The 6455-nt window shown below is 34.9% G+C and overlaps 1 long non-coding RNA gene across 1 annotated transcript; it reads left to right on the top strand.

Annotated features, from left to right (window-relative positions):
- Positions 1–4594: 4594 nt before the first annotated feature.
- LOC149676494 (uncharacterized) lies at positions 4595–5448 on the top strand. Its single transcript, XR_016366716.1, has 2 exons — positions 4595–4871; positions 4965–5448. It is a non-coding gene; the product is annotated as an uncharacterized LOC149676494 (long non-coding RNA).
- The last annotated feature ends 1007 nt before the right edge of the window (positions 5449–6455 follow it).

Below are 6455 nucleotides of genomic sequence, written 5' to 3'. Positions count from 1 at the left end.
GACGGCTTTTTTCAAAATTTACCTTTATAAATTATTGAATTCCCAAAAAATTCAACATTTTCCCAAAAAATTTCAGTTTTTCTCGCATTTATATTTCCCTCCTTTTATCAGAAATAAATGTTTCCGTAAGCTTAAAAAAATCCATAGCTATAAAACTCCGGCGCGAGTCCGGCAATTTTTCACAGACCTCCTCGGCTTATTTTGCAAGATTGAGTGCAGAATGCGTTAAGCGGATAGCGGTTTCAATGGCGGTAAGTGCATGGATTTTAAAATTTTCAAAAAATTTTTTGACCAACTTGCGGCGGCCAAATAATTTTTTAACTATGTTTTACGGACTCCCCACAGTCTAATTAACTAGAAACCATTGTTAGTTGGGTGGGTCACGTAAAGTGCAATCCTACCAAGCAAACCATTTCTAATTCAGCTGATTCCATTTCACCACTATTAACAGTGTTCCCTGTACCTCCGGCCTCACATTTCTTCAAGTGCGCTTTAATCCTTTCAATTTTTGAACTAATTAATTCGCCACAATGCTTACATTTTACTTTAGTAGAACATCCATCAATTGTTGTAAATTCATTCCACTCTTGAGCCTGCTTTCTACCACTGCCGAGGGGCATTTTTTCGACTCGCGACTGCTGTCACTGTTAATCCGCGATCGTCTTTTCGAAGTAAAGTTTTAAGCAGACGCTGAAGCAGTCGACATTAATATTATATAAATTTTGAAAACGAGGGCTAGTAATAAGTAGACTGAAGCAAGCAAAAATTATATGGAAAATAAAAACCCAAAAAAGCCCAATAAAACCCTAAAAAACCCAATAAAACCCGGTGGGCTGGGTTTTTTAAAAAAAAAACCCGGGTTTTTTTCAACCCCGCTTGATTTCCCACCAGTAACTCGGACATTTCCCTGCTTTCGACCTGTCCCCTAATAAATTCTATTAGCTCGTCTGGGTCCCAAATTGAACCATTTTGAGAGGGTTTGCGTTGAGCGAAATAGGCGGTCCTAATATCTTTTGGCAAACAAGTCAAGATTTCAGGGCAAAAACCTTCGGCTTTTACAGTGTAATCTACCCCCATTCCCTTAAGCCTTCTAAGGCTACTTTTGCACGTGTCTAACAAATTACGTAGGGCTTTGACATTGCTAGAATTATTAACCGGCTGAGTTTCTTGTAATTTTTTTAAAGTGCAAGTGAAAGGCTAATTCATTCTTTTCATAACGCCTTTTAAGTACTGTTACGGCTTGGTCATAAGAGTCATCTACCTCACCGTAACCCCTGACGGCTTCAAGAGCCTCGCCTTCTAAATAACCCACTAGATAAATGAATTTCTCTACCTTTGTAACGTTTTGTTGTTCTACTACCGCGTTGAATCTTTCCCAGAAGCTGTTCCATTTCGTGTGGTCTCCAGAGAATTTAGGAATGGTTATTTCTGGTAGTTTTGGGTGCATCCTGGGTGCGGCGGCTTGCGGTTGAAGCGGTGGGGTGGTTCCGTGGGTGATTTGGGTGGATCCACTGTAGTTTGATGCTGAAGATGAGGTTCCGTTGACTTGATGAGCTTTGCGGGCGGCTCTTCCAGCTTTGAGTTTGATATCTGAGATACCTTCTCGGAAAGCTATGGAGTTGTCCGTTTCTTTTTCCAGCTCGTCGTCGTCGTCAATTAGGCTCTGTACTTTTACGTCGGCTAACAAAACGTCCTCCTCCCGTTGGGTTAGAATGGTGATGGCGTCCTCAATTTCGTCCGCGTCGATGGTCGTGGCTTTTAAAAGTTTCTCGATGGCGGAAATTTTCCTCGTAGCCGCATTCAGCGCACTTTTCTGTGAGGCGCGTGCTAGTTTTAGCTGTTTTACCTTGTCAGGTGGTGTGTTTGCCATGTTAGCAGCAGATTGGGCAGCTTTAATTGAGGTTTGCGTACTCCTTTTGTTCTGGTAATTTCCAGAGGTAGCGGAACTTATTTGGTTACCTTCAGTGGTGGTGGAGTTCTTTTCCTGGTTATTTCCAGGGGTGAGCGCGTTGTTTGCGTCCGACATACGTATCGCGTGGTTTCGCGCGCGGTTTTATCTAATCGTCCCGATTTTCCCGGGTTTCGGCACCATGTAGATTAGCGCTATGGGAGAGCTAATTTTTTATCCATCCACCGGACTGAAACTATGGATAAATATTTATGTTTTTATTGATGGTAATTGGTAATTAGTTTTGGTTAGTTTCGTGATAATTATTTAGCGACTCGTTTAACTAAACAATAAATTTAATAGTAAATGATAAAAGTTTAAAGTATTACATGACCATTCGGGTCCAGCGACATAAAAAAGAAGGAAGGTATAATTTTAAAGTTTTAAAACTTGGAATAAATTTCCCGCTTAAATTTCGGGTCCAGCTACAAGGTAAAGAGTGTTCTATTTTTACAAGATATTTTTCGTTCTACAAGATCTCCTCTCTCTAAGCTAGCCAATCATCTTCGAGCTTTTTGCGGTACACGTGCATAGGCAAGGATGATGGGGCACTTTGGTGGTGTTTTTGGGTTTTTTGGGGACGTTCCCCTTTCGCTCGCTCGAGAGGGAAGATCTTATGGATTTACAGATTAACAATGATCAAGAAGTTCTTTTACAAATTTTTCTTATTTATACAAAGGTTATTTTTGAAGGGTTGGTGGTCTTTTGAAATTGAAAGTTCATTGTTCTTATTTTTTGTTATATTTTATTTAAGGTATTTTTAGGGTCAGGTGGTTTTTTTTATTATTTTTGTTCACTTGCACGTGATATGCTTAAGTTATACAGGTTTGATCGTATTTATACAATTTTATACAAGTTTAAACTTAATTATTAACTAATTTTAGAAACGCGTAAATTACATTCCCAAATTCTCAACAATATTAGCGGGTTTTACTGAACCTCTACATTCCTATACATGGGATACCATTCCTAGTTGTTCTCAAGTCAAGCGTTGGTAGTAGCAATTTTTGTTAAACATACGTATGTTAACCAAGCCAAGACCCAGCTCGGCTCGAGTCGAGCCGTGCCGACGTTTTTTCGACCTCGGCTCATGAACAGTCCTATTGCACGTTCTAAAAAACCTCGTCGAAATGTACCTGAACATATGTATGTTTTCTTTGACGTTGAATGTATACAGACGAAAATATGTCAGGAAAAGTTGGGGGCGTGGGAACATCAGCCTATTTCATGTGTTAGCATCTCCGTCTGCGAGGATTGTATAGTAAAAACATCCCTAGACTTTAGTTGTATCAAATGCAACAAATTTGACTCCGAAAACAACGATACTCCGGCGGCAATCCCATAGCACTATTCATGGATTATTTAGTCAGTTTATTCGACTTGAAGAAAGTTATCGTTTTGTTAGCAACTATAATAATCAATTATTGATTGGAGAAATTGTCGGTACGAGAAATTTGTACCTGAATCACTGAAATTAACGGTACACTTATTTTAGAAATATCTAATCTGTTATTCCTCGACTCTAACAACTTCATCCCCGTATCTTTATCTAAATTTCCTGCCACTTTCGGTCTCCCTAATGCTGCCAAAGGATACTTTCCCATTTCCTTTTCAACGTAGTTGATCACGAGTTCGATACTGCGAGGTATGAAGACACAAAATACGTGTTGGAGAACACTTTACCCCCTAAAGAGGTTTACGGTTGTCACTACTTTACTCGGAAGAACTTAATGTCTTTCTGAAATGGCACACTTTTGAAGACAGTAAAGGGAAAGGATTTAACTTCTGAAACGAACTTTACTATTATTGCGAAAATTGACTTTACTTCTCTTTCCAGGGTGTATAACTTTTGATCTCTTCTTCTTAAAGTTACCAGAGTATACACCTTTATTTGTAATTCCGTTACTCTCTCTGGTGTTTATTCTTATGTTTTCCGGAACAATTTCGACAAGACAAAACTGTTGTCGTGATTTTTCCTAGGAATTTAAAAATAGAAACTTTGGTTCAATTATATTAAAAACTTCATAATTTGAAAGAAGAGGCTTGAAAAAGTAACATAATACCACTTTCGTGGTAAAATATGATATGAAATTGTAAATTCGCATTCCCTTTAACAGTCTGTACAGTATATTTGACCATGTTATTAGATAATTATAAAAATTCATAAATTCTAGGAGAGCGATAGCTCTCTTAGATAAGACCTCATACCGACTTTAATGTATAAGGATGGTTTTTTGATTGGTTATAACTTTTTTTGTATCGTATTAACTGCTTTGAAAAAATTCCACAGAACTACAATGCGGGACCTAAATATGTGGTTAAAATTTCAAAAAGATCCATCCATTAGTTTTTCTTATAAAAAATAAAGTTGCTAAGGGTGGTTTTCATTTCCATAAAAATTTTACGATATTTTGATGAAAATCATGAAATTTTCCATAGAAATAACATGGGAAAAATTTAACAGATAGCCTTTTTGTGGAAGCCGTCATGAAATAACTATACGTTTGTTTGATTTGAAAACGGTTTCAAATGAAAGCCTCATATTTAGTATTTGTGCTTTCCAGCTTTCATTGATTAATTTTAAGTTTAAGTATGTTTAATTTTAAATTTTCAAAATTACCCCAATCTGCATTATTTAAGCATGGATAGACTGATTTACTAGAAAATTGCAGCGCGACCAAAATTGGCCTTTTTTTGCGTTTAGTTGCGTCATATTAATCCGATTGTTTTTTCTTAATGCCTTTTGGTTGAAATGCCCTATCGGTAGTGAGATAAGACTGCTTTAATATTGCCGCCGTGACAAATACCCCGTTTGTGGTCGCCATTTTTTTAAGGGGAAAAAATTTGAGAGTGGGTCCTTTATCGTTGTCATTTTCATATTTTTTGAGGATTGCTGATGGATAGATTTTAAATATAATATAAAGTAGGTTTCAAGTTTTAATATAAGCCTAATTTCATAATTTTCCACCTTTCTATTGTCCCACAATCTGTTTCTAAACTTGCCACTTTTTTTAAGGCGGTGAAACCCGTGAAATTGCGCTAAGCCTTGGTCGCTTCAGCCCCTTTAATGCTTCTAATCGTGGTGCGCAGCCATGGTGAATTAATTTCTCTAAGCCTTGGTCAAAACAATATCCATAGTGCACCAGGCCCGTCAATCTTATTTCCCATCCTGGTTTCCTCATATATGCTCTGTCTTCGAAGTCTGCTTTGTATTATGCTATGAATTTATGCTTTATTTATTTCGTAAGCATAGGTAACAGTAGTGATAGTTAAAAATGCCGTTATTTATTTACTCAAATCAGGGTTCCATTGTATTAATTAAAACCTTGTATTCTACCTAAATGATTAAAATGTTTCATTTGGTAATGCTTTATGAAAAACAACGCTCACTACAGAAGATTTATACACATATTCCTCACCAACGTAACACGTTTGTTTACCTTGTAAACTATTAAATACAATAAATACTATTGCCATTAACGGTGATTTTCTGGAAAGTATTGACAGCAAACCTTATTTTCTTAATTAATAGTTTACATATTTATAATTTAACTCAAACACACTTTTAACAAGTTATATTAATTGTGGTTATATGTAATATTTCATGAATGAAGCTCAGTTTCGAACAAAACCACTATTAGTGAGCCATCCAACAAACAATGGTTTGGAACTAATAATAATAATAATAGATGGAAATGATTAACGCAAGTTGATAAAGAAATTAATAATCTTTTGATTAATTATGTTAGAAAGGAAATGATTAACGCAAGTTGATAAAGAAATTAATAATCTTTTGATTAATTATGTTAGAAAGGAAATGATTAACGCAAGTTGATAAAGAAATTAATAATCTTTTAATTAGTTATGTTAGGAAGGAAATGATTAACGCAAGTTGATAAAGAAATTAATAATCTTTTAATTAGTTATGTTAGGAAGGAAATGATTAACGCAAGTTGATAAAGAAATTAATAATCTTTTAATTAGTTATGTTAGGAAGGAAATGATTAACGCAAGTTGATAAAGAAATTAATAATCTTTTAATTAGTTATGTTAGGAAGGAAATGATTAACGCAAGTTGATAAAGAAATTAATAATCTTTTAATTAGTTATGTTAGGAAGGAAATGATTAACGCAAGTTGATAAAGAAATTAATAATCTTTTAATTAGTTATGTTAGGAAGGAAATGATTAACGCAAGTTGATAAAGAAATTAATAATCTTTTAATTAGTTATGTTAGGAAGGAAATGATTAACGCAAGTTGATAAAGAAATTAATAATCTTTTAATTAGTTATGTTAGGAAGGAAATGATTAACGCAAGTTGATAAAGAAATTAATAATCTTTTAATTAGTTATGTTAGGAAGGAAATGATTAACGCAAGTTGATAAAGAAATTAATAATCTTTTAATTAGTTATGTTAGGAAGGAAATGATTAACGCAAGTTGATAAAGAAATTAATAATCTTTTAATTAGTTATGTTAGGAAGGAAATGATTAACGCAAGTTGAT

Source organism: Phalangium opilio, unplaced genomic scaffold (assembly GCF_054372755.1).
Source record: "Phalangium opilio isolate 3A_F unplaced genomic scaffold, DU_Popi_V2 ptg000046l_1, whole genome shotgun sequence".
Lineage (NCBI taxonomy): Eukaryota > Metazoa > Arthropoda > Arachnida > Opiliones > Phalangiidae > Phalangium > Phalangium opilio.
The sequence above is the reverse complement of the archived record's forward strand: the minus strand, read 5'-3'. Positions and strand labels throughout refer to the sequence as shown.